The sequence below is a fragment of the Rhea pennata genome, chromosome 3 (assembly GCF_028389875.1).
Source record: "Rhea pennata isolate bPtePen1 chromosome 3, bPtePen1.pri, whole genome shotgun sequence".
In the NCBI taxonomy this organism is placed as follows: Eukaryota; Metazoa; Chordata; class Aves; order Rheiformes; family Rheidae; genus Rhea; species Rhea pennata.
In genome coordinates, this window is record NC_084665.1 from 113,277,086 (window position 1) to 113,293,654 (window position 16,569).

Genomic DNA, 16,569 nt, shown 5'->3' on the forward strand with positions numbered 1-16,569 from the left:
GGCTGGCTTTCTCCCAAGAGCTGGTGTGATGCCACTTTTAATTTTGTTCTGGTGAAGTTTGCTTGTTCTTTCTTTTTAAGTAAATAATTACACGAGCTTTGCAAACATTAATAAGTAAATGAAGTAGAAGGGATCAGCTCTGTAGGTCACGTCTCCGCGGTCAGTTCTCTGTGACTCTTCTCCCGTGAAAGGCTTTGCTGTTGCCTTCAGCCGGCCGCAGCTCGCCGGGAGCGGCGGCGCTGGGGCCTGGCGTTGCGTGCCGAGCCCTCGCTCCTGCACGGGCTGCCGACGGCGTGTCCCGAAACCCGGCCTCCCTCTCCCGCTTGCGTCTGCTCCTTGCGCTGGAAAACAAGCTCTCGGCCGCCTGCAGAAAGGGTTGGCCAAGACTGGCCGCTTGAAAGGCCTCAGGTCAGGGTAACGCTGTGATGCGCGCGGGATGAAAGGAGACGGTCACAGAGCGGGGGCGGCAAAGCTCTTGCTTTTTGAACCGCTTCCTGCCGTGCCGTGCCGTGCCGTGCCGTGCCGTGCCCCTCGCGGGGCGGCAGCTCCCTACTGCGCCGCGGCGGGGCCTTGCGGCGCGAAGACCGCAGCCCGGCCTGGCGGCGCGGCGGCTGGAGGCCTTGACGGCCTGACCCTCGCGCCTGGCCCGCGAGACGCTGAGCGGGGCGGTGGTTTCGGCCGGAGCAGGGCCTCAACGCACGCACGCGGCGGCACGAGGCGACCCCGCTGCCCCCCGCCCCGCGGCTGCAGGCTGGGGGGCCGCGATTGCCGAGGCCGCCCCGCGCCGCCGAGGCCGCAGCGAGCGGCGGCGGGGCAGGAGCGCCCCCGCTGCCGCCCGCCCCGCGTCGCCCTTCTCGGCTTGGGCGCCCTGCGCGGGGGTCTTGGCGGGGAGGGCCTGAGACGCGCAGACGTGCCGGCACGAGATGGAAGCGATCCTGGTCGCGCCCGCCCCCGAGCAGAGCCCGGCGCTGGGGAGAGCCAGCGATCGCCGTCTGCCCCGTCACGCTCGCCAGCGGCCGGTCTTGTACGTGTCCGTCCGAGCGGACAGATTTGGCCTCTCGGGGCTGGCAGGAGGGGAGGCAGAAGGAGTTCCTGCTGAAGTTGCAAAAATAATAATTTCCTCTTTGCCTTCACCAGGAAACGAAGCCTCTCGGCAGCCCTCCTTGTTGCTGCCTCGGAGGAAGCCTCAGGTCCTGTGAATTTACATTTAACCGGCCGGTTCCCCCCGGCACGCCGACAGCAGGTGCCGGGGAGCCCGCTGCGGCGCGGCTCTCCGCTCCTCGGCCGGCGCTGGCCGGGCAGCACGTCAGCCCAGCAGCGGCGGCCGCCGCCGCGCTGTCTTTCACCGGCGTTTGTGCAGCACCCCGGGCTAGTCGGCGTGGCGCTTCCAGAAGCTACTGCAGTGCCAAAGTCAGTATTTCCAGGTAGGGCAGGTGCTTCGGGCTGAGCAGATGCGGTTGCCCCCAGCTCCCAACCTGCCAACGCTGGGGGATGCTCCGAGCCTCTCTCTCCCCAAAAGTCTGCTAATCCAAGGAGAAGAAGTAGAAAGCATTAACACTGTGACGCAGCAGCTCCTTTCCCTTAAGTTTATATCTTCTGAAGCAGGTTCTTCAATATCCCTGTTGCGCTCTTGTCACAGCACTTCATGATGTGACCCACTGATGATAATTTAAGTAGAGCCAGACTGGGTTACTGCTTAGGAAGGCAGGTGATAAATTCAGAGAGAGCCAAGAAGCACAGTAAGTGCTTATTGCTGTAAATAAAAAGAGTGTTTTTTAGTCAAATTATTGGGCATGTGACCCCTCCCCCGATTGCTTAAAATAAGCATTTGGGCTGAATTTTTCTGTGGTGCTTCTTTTCCTTAGGATGAATTTTTTAGAAAGTTTCAGCCAAAGCAGGAAGAAAACATACAATAAGAAATCTCTCAAACATTTTTAGAGGCTTTACTTCTATTCTGGCTAATAGTCTTGGTAGCCTGGGGAGCACAGGCCACATAAATGCCTTGCACTATGCAGTTTCAGCCATGCTTACATCACATCACATTACAACTCTAAGAAAAACCTCAGTTTGCACCTGCCCAGTGGAAAAGTACTATGTGATTAGCATTAAAATAAATATTTTCAAAAAGCAGTAGAAAAGCATTAGAGACTATCTCACACCTACATAAAAGGAAACTGGTTTAGGTTCCAGAGGAAACCTTGGTTTGGACAACCTTCTAACTTTTGGGAGCTTGATGTCGCTCTTTTGGTACCACCTTCCACTTTGGCAAGGGAGTTCTGCTTGCTGCACAGATGTCTACTCCTGCAGTGACCTCCACTGGGTCAGCGTCCAGATGGACCTATTCCTGCTCCATGGGGCCAGCTGCCTCAAGGGCTAGCGAGCAACAGCACTGCTCAGGGCCTGGGGCAAGGCTCCCGCAGGACCAGCACAGCATGGCATGGCATGGCATGGCAGACTGAGCCATTTTGACACTGCTGGAGCCCCTCAGCACAAACAGCTGCTCAGCAAAAGGCCCCCAAACGGGACAGTGGCTACAGGATGGAGGTTACTTAAGAGACCATGAAGCTCTGGAGGAAATGAGATATGTTGACATGATGTACTTGGCCAAAATCCAAAGTAGACTTTCTGATTTGGTCTGGAGAAGGATGGTGGGAGAAGGTGGAAGAGAGAGGAGTCTTTAACTGTGGGAAAGGCAGGGGCAAAGGGAGGGATTCGCTGCTTCCTGTGACCAGAGCAGAGCTAGAAAGGTGAGGGCAAAATGCCAGGCATCTGCTGGGGAACATGTGGCATCTCCATCCCTGATGAAATCATTTTGCAGACATCCGCTGGCAGTGGCTTATGTGTAGCTGGCCCTACTTTGGGCTGGGAAAGTGGTCAGATGGCACCTTTTTAATCCTATATTCTATATTTTTTCCTTGTTATGTCAATATTCTCCTCTTCCTCTTAATATTTTCCCGAGCTTTTCTTGAATGCTGTGAAAGTAAAGAGTATTTAGCTCTAGAGGTGGCTACTCTTCAGCGATCAGCAAACTGAGTATATGTATAAAGATAGCAAGTGGTCACAATATTACCAAGAGTTCATGTTTAATGTTCGTCTTGAAACTTCATCTCCTAGGTCCATTCAATCACATGGGAACTGAATCCTCCTTTATTGTTTTCTAAAAATGAAAATTTTGAGTCTCCTTTCAGAATTGCAGAGAAAAGTCAGAAAATGTCTCAACAGGAAGATAAGCGAAGATAAGTTACTGCACTCTTTATTCTAGAAGATGATTGAATTAGTCTTTTGCAATTTTTCTCATGTCTGTCTTCCAATTACTAAACGCTTGATGTTAATGATACTGTTCAACACTATCAAGTTTTGCAATATTTAATTTCTTGGCAGAATTTGTAAATTTCTCAAAATCATCATACTTTGAAAATTCTCTCTGAGATCTTCAAAGTTTTCCTCATGCTGTATTATGTACATACATTACCCTCTTGTTAATCAGTGGTACATCTCAAGGCTTTGAAAAAGTATATGAAAGCTCCTTGACAACAGAGCTTAGGCAGAGAAAATACAGCATAACAGACCATGTGAATGCCATAAAATGCAGAGATAATGGGTAAAACCTTGGCCCTTCCAACATGCCACAGACCACCTACTGACTGCAGTGGGATTGGGATTTCTTGCATAGGTGAAGGGAGAAGGAGTATCTGTTTGGAGACTAATAAGGCTAGGAAAAAGTAGGCAAGCTTTCAGCCAGGCAAGTCTTTCTTTAGCTACAAAATAGAAGCACGACATTTCAGGTTACATACAGGCTATTCAAAGTTTAGCTTAATTCTGTTAATCCCTTAGACAGCTAAGAGAAAATGAGGGGTGGCACTTGTGAAGCAGAAGGAGGTGTTATTAGCAATGGAGGGAGGTGATTAATTAGTTACTCCATATAGCAGCCATAACAAGGTTGGTAATTATCAGAGGTGAAACACAGAGGAGTCTCCTGGGATAGTGTGTGGGGAAGATTGCAAGGTGTCATAAAAACAGTGTTTCTCCTGAGTCTGTAAGGTTTCATGTCTAGGAGAAGCATGAAAGTTTGTGCTCAGGCTGGTCTTGTGAAGGTATATGGTAGGTCTCCCTGAAGAAATGGCACTAAGAGATCAGAGAGACAGAGTGGTGATTTTGTTGTAAGTACATAAATAAAAGATACTGTTTTCCCCCACTGGCAACCAGATGTCTCTGTCCCTGACCATTTCCCTCTGCAAGTTTATTCTGGTGGTTCGCTTTTGTGTATGTCATTTCCAGTAGAGCATTCAGGGCGTGAGGTTTAGCATAGACTTCCCAGGTCTTGCCGTATCACAGCTGGGCTCTGGGAGCTGGTGTGGCTGCTAGGGTGAACTGACCAGAGCAAGAATAGGGCTGTTCAGGGGCTGGAAAAGTGTAGGAGCAACAAAAGGGAGGAGGTGGCATCCAAGGCTAGTGGTTGGCACTGAGAAAGCCCAAAGAGGACAGTCACAGAAAGAGACAAATAGAGCAACTAGGATTGAGATTTAAGCCTAAGTGGGAAGCAAGATGGGGAAGGAATACAGGTATTCTCTTCCTTGAACATGAGACAAGGAATTTGAACATGGGATGGAAAGAGAGGATCAGCGGCAGGATAGTTACACTATGTGTTACAGCTTATTGTCCGGACACCACGCTGTGAGCCCCGGAGCCTCATGCCCACATGTATACTTGCATTTTCCAATCAGCCTCAGAAGATAATTTCTTGTGTAGCCCACTGATACTTTCCTAAACCAAAGAAATTTCTGTTGAGCGATAGAAGACATCTCCTTGCTGACATCCTGGAGTTCAGCCATCTCCCAGTAAGCTGAAGATTTTTCTGCTCCTGCCACATCAATTTTATCTAGACATGAGGTCCAACCCACAGAGTTTGGATTCAAGGTCAAGCTTTCCTGGAGGTCAGAAGAACCGTGGATCTCAGGGTTTTGGTGTGGACAAGTCACTTTTACACTACTTTTCCCTTCCCAGCTTTCTGTTTCTTAGGCCAAAATGCAAAGTGCTAAGAAAAGAACTTGGTACTGAATATGATATTAACTGGTCTTACTTGCAAATCTTATTAAAAGAAAACTAAGGAAACTGGAAGAGAAAAAGAAACAATCCTGGAGTCAAAACAGTCCAAGCAACTGTAATGGAATAAGCCATCAAGTGGGAAATAGCTTATTTCATGATTGGCAACTCTTTCAAAGTTATTGCACTTTCTCCTTTTGGCAACATCCAAGCAGCACTGGGATATCCATCATGCAGTGAAGAGGTTTTACTGTACACAAGAGTTGTATTTTATTTTTTAACAAAAAGCATGAACAAATTTTACAGGGAAAGACAAAGACAATGTGCAAGCTGATGGGATAGAAAATCTAGAGTAAAAAGAGTACTCAGTGTCAGATCTCACGTGTTAGTTTGAGAACACTGAATTACTTCCCATTTGCTATGATGTGTACCAGCTTCCTGTATGTTCACTCAACTTTGGTGCTGCTGGGGATTCAGCTTGTTGACCTAAGATTCTGCCAAAGTCCTAGACACTGTAAATCTTAATGATTAAATGAACATCTTAAATGTTGTGTTAAATGCATAGCTGGTCCTCTCCCTGCCCACATGCTTCCCAGCCCCCAACCCCCAGCAAGGGACCTGCTGAAAGCAGCAGAAAGCTTTGGCTTGTTCCCAAATGTTTTTTCTGCGTAGCTCGTGGTCTCTGCAAGCTCTTCTGTTAATTACTGCTTATTTGTAAGGACTGCATGAGCATTGTAGGCTAATTATTATTTAGCCCTCTTTTGCCTTTCCTTTTCCTGTTCTCTGCCATCAGGAGCGACTGTGACACTGAGTGTTTGTGTTGCACTGTGCCAGGTAGTTACACCCTATCATCGTACCAACTCTGGTGGCACTGAAGAAACATGACTGAGGGAGGGATTTGCTTCTGTAGCTTGAAAGTATTGTGAAAATATCCATGAAAAAAGCCTTGCAGAAGTTCAATGTAGCAGGAATGTGTAAAATTATTTACCTGTTTAATATAGGAGGAAAGTCAGACCACTTTGAATATTAGGACTGAAATGCACAGGGTTTATGAAATGCAGCTTTTGGCACTAGTTAATGCCCTGCCTCTACCCTTGTCAGGTGTGTTGGAGGGCCTGAATAAGCCTTGATAAGGCTTGAGGTGTCTATGGTTGTCTCGAGCTGTAAGATGATAAGTGAACTGACCTAGCCCGAGGCAAGGCAGCAGAAGTGAAGGCACAGGTTTCTGCGGACGCAAGACTCCCAAGCAGTCCACTGACATATGGCCCTTCCCCGCTGACCTTGTGGCTGTGCTGCAGTAATTCCCCTAAAGGTAATCTTAACCTGTCAAAAGTGGCGCCTGTTAGGTGGACTGCACTTGCCTGCCTGTCTGTGGTGGGTGATCTGCGCTCTGTTGTGGCTTTGCTCTATCACAGTGATACCGCTCAATGTTGACCGGCAGTTCCCCACTCTTTGAGCAGGAAGAAGTCTACTCTGGTTCTGTGTAAGCCTGAGTGCCCCAGCTGAAGGGCAGAGCAGCTCCGAAAACCCTTTCTGGGTTATGTCAGGCTACACTTACACCATAAGTGGTATCCAGAGGCTATGCCCAGACCTGCTACCACAGGTAGCTCAGTGCCTGAGCTTGTGAGAGCAGGGAAGCATCTGAACTACTTGCTCCCTAGTGCTGATGGACCTTAGTGCCCTACAAAGTTAATGGAGAAGAGATGTCATGGCATTGAAATTCAGCCTCTGTAGTGTGGGTCACTAGAATTACTCTCCGTGGGCTAAGCAGGCAGCCCAGGTCTGGCAGCCCAGGGTGAGAAGTGCTGAGAAGATACCTCGTAATGCTGACAGGGCTTCAGAAGGAATCTGCTTGTAATCTGATACTATAAACCATTGGCACAAGGAAAGGATTTGGAAAACAAACCCTCAAACAGAAAAGCCAGCTATTTCAAAGTATTAGTGGAAAAATACAGTTCATACTCATTTGCTATTAAATTCCTAGTGGTCAGAAATGACTCAGTCTCCTTCCAGGTCCCTGAAGTAGAACTCATCTGGCATCAAATTTGGACTGAGCCCCTCTGCAGATGTTGCAGAGGGTAACGTGATATCTGGCCTGACCCCTTCCTTGGGACACGGCCATGACGAGTGTCACACACATATCTGCACGGCGGAGAATCCCCAGCCTGCTGACTTCAGGCCCCAGGCCCTCTGGCCTCTCCTTCACAACCTCCCCTTCCCGACGAGACAGCTGCTCTCCCCAGGTTCTCCTACGTTTGGCAGCTGCTGCCTCCTTCGCGCTGACCTTTTCCTCAGTTTCGAGTTGTATAAGGACTGGATTTACTTTGGTAGTGTTTACAGGAATTGCATGTCGTGGCTGACCTCTGGCTTGTAATTCCCTGCATCTCTCTGCATGTGGAAAGCTTAGCTGGGCAGCGACAGAACTGCTCAACACCATGCGTTCAGGAGAGCCGTGTTTTCCCTGCTTCAGCTGGCAGATGCAATCTCTTGCTTGCAGAGTAATGTAGCACAAGTTTCCCACAAGTGTGAGGAAGACACAGGGTTCTTTCTTGAAAGTGCTGTTTGGTGGCTTCAGGGAAGTACATTTAAGTAATGAAGCAAAGTAAAAAATCAAGGAATGGTGACTAGGACTGGTTGGTGCAGTGCTGGAAGAATTTCTTACTAAAAATTGCTGTTTTATTATGAGACAGACTGCTCATTTGTTGAGGGCCAGACTTAATAAACCAAGCAAATTAAGAAGCTGAGTCAAGGCGATTAATATGGCAGCACTACTTTAATAATGATTATAAGTATAATCATCAGATTACGAGTGTAATCAGATTTATATGTGTAAAGCTATGGATTGTTTCAAATGTGTTGTTCTGAAAAATAAGCTAACTTGTGACTGAAGTGAGAAGGCTCTCGGGGAATTTTAGGAGCCAGATTCACACAGCGTGGGCAGACACATCCACTGTCAAGCAGCTGGGACAAACCCAGCCAGTCTGAATGTTTATCAGGAAATGACAAAATATGGATTAGCTTTCTAAGATGGGCTTTTCTTAGGAAGATTGGGAAAAGGTCTAGAAGGTACCATCTAAGGCACATCGTGAAAAAGTTCTGCAACGTGTAACTTTTTGATTGATTTCTGTGCTGTGTTGTCACAGCAGGTAGGACACCCGGTGACTTCACTCTCTCCTGAAAACCGAATACATCCAAAAAGACTACAGAGCTAGTACCAGAGTCTGACGGACACAGAGGACATTACTGAACTCTAACGCCTACCTCAAGCACCTCCTGCTGCCTCCCATAACAGGGTGAGGTGCTTGACAGAATCTTCCCCCTTAAACATTTTGTTCTCCCACACTGTGATGAGCCTGGACCAAGGTGGGGGGGGGGGGGGAAGAGACACCTGCTCAGATGTATTTGCAAGGGCTGGAGGCATTAACAGAGATCATGTGTCCTGCACATCCACAACTAGGACAAGGCTAAGCTGTGATCACTTTTCCTCCTCAGCTAAAGCCATTTTTTTTTTTAGTGTTTTCCCTAGGGGCTCTCCATCTCTTGGGTTCTCAGGCACCTCTGACAACACTGAGGCTGTGAACTACTTTTGCTCTGGGCAGCCTTTGTGGACTCCTAGATGGGAAAGCTAAAGAAGACTGCAATCTCCCTTCTGCAGTTGCTGTTACTTATTCCCACCGGCCTCACAGGAGCAGCCCCAGGAAGGTTCAGATGGCATGTAGTTTATAGCCAGTTGCCACAGAGCATGCGTGGGTGATGCCCCATGCTGCATCTCTCTCACAGTAAATCAAAGTGTGACCCTTCTTGTTCCTTGTACCCCAGCCCAGAGCTCCACCTGGCCAACATCCAAATATCTGCAGTGGAGCTACCAGCCTGGCATGTGATCTCATTTTCCTTCTAACCTCAGGCCCTATTCAATGTGAGAGAGCTGAGCTGGTTCAAAATGTCCAGTTTTGGAGAAAGGGCTTGGGAGGGGGTGCTGGAGAAGGAAAAGCTGGAAAACAGGCTTCACGTATTGTTCCTGCATCCATGCCGGTGGGAGGGATGAGGCTAGGAACTGGTATTTCTTGGAGGAGATTTCCCCCTTGCCACAGCCAGCCTAATCTTTGCCTCCAGCAATGAGAGACAGCTCTGTGCTGAGCTCCTAAACCTGGAAGCAGAGGTGAGGCAGTGTGGAAGAGCCAACCAGAGGGCAGTGCTTCCTGCCAGGAGAGCTTTACCTTGCAGGTAAAGCAAGCCCACAGCTTCGCTCCCCAGGGTGGCTGAACTGCACTCTCTCGCCTGCAGCTGCTCCCAGCCCCTCCCTCGAGCCTACAGTTGGATGTGCCCGTGAGAGTATCGCAGCATAGCCCGGAGGACTGAGCGAAGGTGTGTTACACCATGCCTGGCAGGCATGCTATACATGCCGTCTGGGCAGGAGCGGGTTTGTCTGAATTCACATGCACTTAGGTTTCTCAAGAAAACTTTGGCAGGACAGACCAGTGTCTGAGGAAAAACAGTGCACTGTGAGACTCCAAGGGAAAGAAATTCAGTGTAAACAACTTTGCTTATACTTGGGAAGAGGAAATAGCATAGCTACAAAACAAAAGAGTCATAGCCCAGAATTAGAATCAGAGTTTACTTTACATTAGTTGTCTTGTTACATCTTTTTAACATCCTCAAGTACCATAGCAGCAGAGTGGATGTGCATGCTCACCTTACTCTGATGTAGAGATGTGTCCACAATGTGAAAAAACATGGGGATTCCTTGTTCTTGTTAAGTAAGCAGTATTAAACTACATGGGAAAATTCCTTTGAATAAAGAATTAGGATGTCCTCCATACAAAGGGAACAGTGTAGCAGAAAGTGCAAGCAACCACCAGTTACATGAAAAAGCAGAAAGTCACATTCACCAGCCCAGCATGTTGAGACACTTTATCCAAAAGTATGGGGTATGTTCTGCTTCTGAGCAATGAGGTGGAGCAGGCTGAGTCATCTGTGATCAGCAATACTGGTACTTGCAACTCAGAAGAATAGGAATTTCAGTTTTGCACCAGGAGCATTTGGAGAGGCCACTTGCTGAGTTGGCAGTTAGCTGTAGTGCCTGTGAGGTGGTGGGAGCTGCATTCAGCATGCTCCTGTCTCAGGCAGCCAGCTCCAGCTCCTTGGCTGGTCCAGGGTGGGAGACGGACACAGCGTGTGGGTCTCACCACCTTAGAAAATAATCTCTACCCATCTCAGTTGATTTTTCCCCCTTTCCTTCTCCTTCTCCAGCTACTCACTTTCATCAAAAAAAAAAAAAAAAAAGGCTTATAAGAACATAGGCAGCTTTTGCTTATTCTGCTCTTAATGGAAAATATGTTTGTTTATCAGCAGTAAAATCATATACTTGACTCCATCCACTTGATATATAGTTAATTCCTAGATCACTGTGGTAGTTCACCATTATATATATGCAGGACACTCTGGGAATATAAGCATTAGTCACATGGTTTAAGTATAAGCATGTTGGGAACATGGTTCATAATTAAGCCCATTAGCATGCATAACAATAACAAAACTGACATTGCAAACTTCTGGCTGACAGTATCTCCTAGCAGGGGACAGTTTCCTCTCACGTGGGCCCAAGTATTTCCTCAGCCAGTTTTCTGCCCAGAAGCCTCAGTTTGTCATCAGGGTCAAGCAACGAGCACTTCTGAGGTTGGCTCTGCCTGCCTTGTTGCCTTCTCTGCACAAGCTGGTGGCACTCCTCCTGCCTCCCAGCCGGACACATCCCCAGACCAAATCCATCCCTGCCTTCAAGTTTATTATCTGGCCTCTGGGAAATCCCTTAAATCTTGTGACCAGTTACTGCCCCATTTGCAAGTAATCTCATCTCCAGCTAGTGCTTTCCTTTGTTTTGACTGTTAAACAGAGACCTATCCTTGTTCCCGTGTTTGAGGGGTGCCACTGATTTACCCAGATGTGCAGACCTAGTCACAGCCTGCCAAGAAGAGGGCAGTGTTGTAAAAGGACACAGAAAATCTCAGCTAGGGCACGATGAAAACATTGAGTAAACACATACCCCAGCAACCTCTGAGGGAGCATGGGGTGGCTCAGCTGGAAATAGCAGGTCTACAAAAGCATTGTTATTTTGCCCACCAAACAGTTCTAGTTAGTTGAAAGAGGTAAGAGGTGGCAGGTGAGTGCAAATGGAGACCAGGTGAAGATACACAAAGATGCCAGGAGCAGAGATAGGAGCAGGCACAGTACAGTGCAAAGAAACTGCAAAAAAGTGATAACACAGCCCAGCACTGTAGTAATAAGGTGTTTATTTGTAAATGTAATGGATTAGTGACCATAGCTGGGTTCTGATGTCAATGCAGTATGAAAGCTGGCTTTCATGAGGAGGATCTTCACACAGCAAAATTCATGGTGGCCATAACAAGTTTATTTTATGCCTATGTGGAGGGGACGGGATTATCTGGCAGTCAAAGCTGACCTGAGTTCACCAAGAGCAAGTCAGCAATGGAGCCAGGTCAGGAAAACCACCTAATAGGAAAAAGCAAGCAAAATTCTGCATGTAGGGCACAGGCATAGACAGCTCATCTTATTCTTTTGGCTATCTGCTCTTGCTCTGCATCCCAGGTTTCTTCTCACTGAGTGGTGGCAGAGGACATGCATTCCTATCATCTTGGCAACTGGAAAACAATGTTCCTGAGCTATCTTCAGGAAACATCTGAAGGCAAACAAGACTGATCCTAGGTATCCATGAGGATGTCTGGATTCAGAATGGCATGAATAAAGTCTTAACTTGATGTTTGGTGCCCAATCAGTCAGCTGAATATGGCCCTCTCTTCAATCCTCTTGTAGACCTACTGCCTCTCCTATGGTGTAAGGGGTCTCCTCAGACCCCTTGTGTTTCTCATTTTCAATAACAAACTAACTGCAAATCAGGATCATTATTTTTTACATAGATCTTCTTTATTTTTTATGTTTTGCCAGCAAAGGGCTGAGAAGACAGAGTGCAGTTCTTTTTGCAAGGCTGGGGAAAGGAAGGCTGGAGAGAGCAAAAGAGAGAGAGAGAGAAGAGTGGAGAAGCTGTAGGAAGGAGGAAACAGAGCGAGGAAGTGTGGAGAGAGTAGTTCAGTGGGGAGATTAAGGAAAGAAGGAGGAAGCAAAGCATATGTGAGCAAGAGAGGAAGGAAGACAGTAGCAGAGCTTGGATATACTGCAGGGTCAGAGCAGGAGTCAGTGGGGGGTGGGGGTGGGACCAAAAAAATGCCATTTAGGCACCAGCTCAGCAGAATGGAAGCAGCAAAATGGATGCTTGTTTAAAGGTCAGCTGGGGGTACAGACATGACCCAAGAAACAGCAACTTTTCATTTAAGAACAAGGTCTGGGATGCCATGGCCTTTGCCAGACAGATAAGGGCCCATTCCAAGAAAGGAGTATTGGGAGAGTCCTTTGAATATGACCATTACTGTTATCTCAGGCTATCAAACATGATGGGGAAGAAAGTTGTATGTTTGACCTGTGCACAAGATTTTGCTGATACCAGCTTAGTATTCCCAAAACCCTCCAAGAAATGAGAAGAACCTGCTAGAATCTTAAACAAACCCCATTTGGTGTCTCAACAAATGGCCTGTTGTGAGCTGCAGTGGTCATATGGACAGAATACCTCAGAAGGAATCAGCCACTTCTTCTGAAGACACATGAGCCTTGGCTAAAAGCCAATGAAGAGATAACTAAAAAAGTACACCGAGACAGCTAAAAGCCCGTGATCAGACAAATTAGCCCACTCACCTTTTATGCAGGAATGAAATGAGAAATAATCACTCATATAATAAAAGATGAGAGGCCATGCTCACCTCTTCCATAAGCAGGGGCACTCTGCCACTTTATACCTCAGTGTTGTCTTGTGATTCACACACACTGAAGGTGATTTTCCCTTCTGAAAACATTAAGGTCTAAAAGTCACCAATACATAAGCTAGTGACCTCAGCTTTTCCTGTATCACTGGAGAGCAGAAGGCATATGAAGAAGAAATTTCATTCCATGATGGGACGAATCATCAAATGAATGAAACCAGGGAAATGAGATGGGAGGATGCAGGACCAGTTCTTTCATGGGCAGCATGCTATGAGATTGGCTTAGCTGGCTCCCTTTACAAGGACATGATCTACTGATACGCCGTTTACCCAGGCTGTGTTCCACAAACATGCTCTCCTGATATACACCCATATTTCTCATCACTCACAGAAGCAGTATTTCCAGGGCTCACAGAGAAAACACATACTCCATAAGTGGAAGTGCCACACCCTGAGGTTTCAAATATGTAAGTGTGACCTCAGTGGCTAGTGCTGTGTTGAGGACTCCATTATTTCATCTCTCACAGCACGGTTTGACTCTGAGAAACCTCACTGGGGCTTGGAGCCCTGCTGCGCTTTCGTGCTGTACAAATATGCAGGTGAATATGGACAATATGTCCTAAAAGATCTGGTAACATTTGTGCTACAAGATCTTCATGCTGACTGCTAGGATAACATTACAAATCCCATGTGCAAGACCATCGCTACCTACTGTGAGTTTGGTAAAAGTCTGCAGTATTGGTCATCTGTAGCAATAAGTGTGAATAATGTCCACTGTTGCAAAAGTCTGTCTCCAGTCATACAAGACATCTTCCCAGCATCCCGGTGCTGAATAAAAACACTTTAGAGTTAATAAAATGATGAAACACATTTTTACACATATGCTTGATACATGCCCAAGCAAGTTGTGAGATGACCAAAAGAAAGAAACATCTGTCAATGTTGCTAATGCTTTAATATACCAGGTGTCAGAAAATATGTTTGGGTTTAGGTAGCAGTAATATTGAGGTCAACGGAAAGGGGAAAAAGATGAAGCCATGCATTTATTCAGAGCAATAGACAGTATCCCATTCTTATTCTTGCTGAACTTCAAGAAACATGTATTTGAATGCATCTTCCATTGTCACTAAAAGAAAATCAAAGCACAAATAACAGCAGTGGAAAAAACAGATGGTACATTAGAGTGAGCAGATGGTGCTCTATTGTGTCATACTTATTATTGTCATTTAACTTATTATTTCTATTATGGTTAGTCTCTGGAGGCTCCTCACCTGTAATCAATATTTGTAGTTTGGATTTTTTTTAATTCAGTAACCATTGTGTTTCTCATACTCTGAAAAAATCTGCTTGAATGATGATTTCTCTTTGTAGTACTGCCAGGTGCCAGGAATGTTTGATGCAGGCAATATTTTTCCAGGTAGAAACATGTTTTTGGAAACTGGCAGTGTGTGTTTATTCTGTAAGCATCCAGAGTCCAAAATGAAGTGGGAAACAGTGGATGTGACTTCTTCAACAGTTTTGTTTTGCTGTAATTTAGCTGTGTTTCCTTACGACATCCTGGCTGCTTTCCCACTGCTTGGACACTGTGCTCAAACTACTCATCTGTGTACTTAACGCTTAACCTGTTTGCAAAACTGAATACTGTACCCTACAAGAGATGCAGGCGAGGAAGAAACAAGCTTTTCATGTTTGGGATGAATGAAGGGGCAGTGCTTTTTCGTCCTCTCTCTGGGCAAGGGTTGCTCTTTCACAGCCTGGCCCTGGCAAGGGCCAGTGACCACGTATGCAGTTCGCTCATAAGGGCCAGGGCTCGTTGCTCAGTGGGCAGCAGAGGGATTTGCTGTGTTATTTTATATCCCGCAGTGATGAACGAGGGCTCCCTTTCAGCAGCTCTCCTAAATACAGCAGGACAGTGAGGACAGACTGTCTATTTGCATTCTTATTCTTTCTTATGTACTGCTTAGTGCTTTGCTGGCTTCTTTCAGCACATTTGTAGCACATCCCCTTAGCTCTGTGTTGTTGCCAGGTAAGGCAATATCCATAAGTATAGGAAAAGTTAAACAACGGGAACATGGAATGGTCTATACGGCCTCATCTGTTAGCTCACTAGGAAAGCAAACAATCAGTCAAAATGTTCTTCACACAGACCCCAGCTATCAAGCTGCACCACAATCTGTGTGAAATCCTGTGGCTCTGTATTTGATTTTGCATTCAGATTTTATTCTAATGAGAATTATTCCTGTTTGGTTTTTTTCCCCTTCCCCCCACCCCACTCTTCATGAATATCCCTTCTATAACTTTATAACTCTAACTGCCTTATATAACTCTACAATTTCCTCTGAGGCTGGTGTGTTCATCCCCTGGTGCCCTCCTCCTTGCAGCCAGGGTTGCTACCAGTTGTTTCCATCAGTTAATATTATGCACAACCTGACAGGCTGTTTCACTAGCTCAGCAGAGGGTGACTTCTCCATTGCCTGCTGTTGCAGGTGACAAAGCATGTTTCTTGTCAGTCGAGACCTTCAGTGGCTCTCATGTTGCTCCATCCCTACAGCATGCAAAGGAGGAGGGAAAATGATGGGAGAGACACATTCACACATATGTCGAATCTTTCATTTCATCTGACGTATTTTCTTATCTCTGCTGTATGAGAGTTCTGGCTGTAATTATGTGTATTTATTTAAACCTCCTTATCAGTTATGCTGTGTATATTTGCTATATTAGCCTTCTGCTGTATTCAGCCAGACCAGATGCTGCTGCTAAATTGCACTCTCTAACCCTAAAGATACACCCAAGACAACAGCTTTAGTCTATTTTTTGCTGCTGGTAAACATCAGGAATAGAGTCTGAGCCCGTAATCTTCTACTTTCTTTTGATTTGTGTTATTTATTGTATTCCCCTTTATAATTATCTGCAAAAGGGAGATGGAGGAGAGCTGTATGTGTGTCCGTTTGTTGTTTTCAGATTATGGTTTTAAATATTTTCCCTCTTACTTGCATGCAATGTTTGATTCTTTTGTTGTCTTCCCTGCGTTTCTAAGGGATAAGATAACTGGAGCAGAGCTTTCTCAACCCTCCATTGAAGCAACTTACATCTGCCTATTCCTGTATCAGAACAAGAACATTGTCTATCTTTGACAAAGAAAGCTTTTCTCTGAAATGTTTGCAAACGGTTTGAGTTAAACGAGCCTTTATAAAACCAAATAGTACTCCAGAGGGCCAGATCCTGATGATACCAGAGCATGAGTGAACATGCACGGGAAAACTGTAGTGGGCTGGGCCCTGGGGTCACTGCCACAGCTAGGTATTGCAGGAACACGAGGGTCCTGCAGCCACCCTCTTTCCTTTCAGGAATGTACTTGAATAGACTCATCTGAACTTTTCAGAAATGAGTATTGAGGATGCTTGGGTTTTGTTCCGGGTTACTTTTAAATAATTCCTTTCCTAATGATTAATCATATAATCATTGACAGAATCAATGACATCTCAGACAAATAATTATGACAGAAATTTCAGTAACAGCTTTACCAGCTTAAAAGCATGCTCTTCTATGAAGCTCTGGTGTTAGCTTCAGGAGAGAAAACTCCACCAGGATAGATTATCCTAGTAAACAAGCTATTATATTGCTTAGGAAACTATGCTGTTGCATGGATTTGCTAGTTGAAACATACAGGATGAATGTTTCATCCAAAAGTCCATGAATG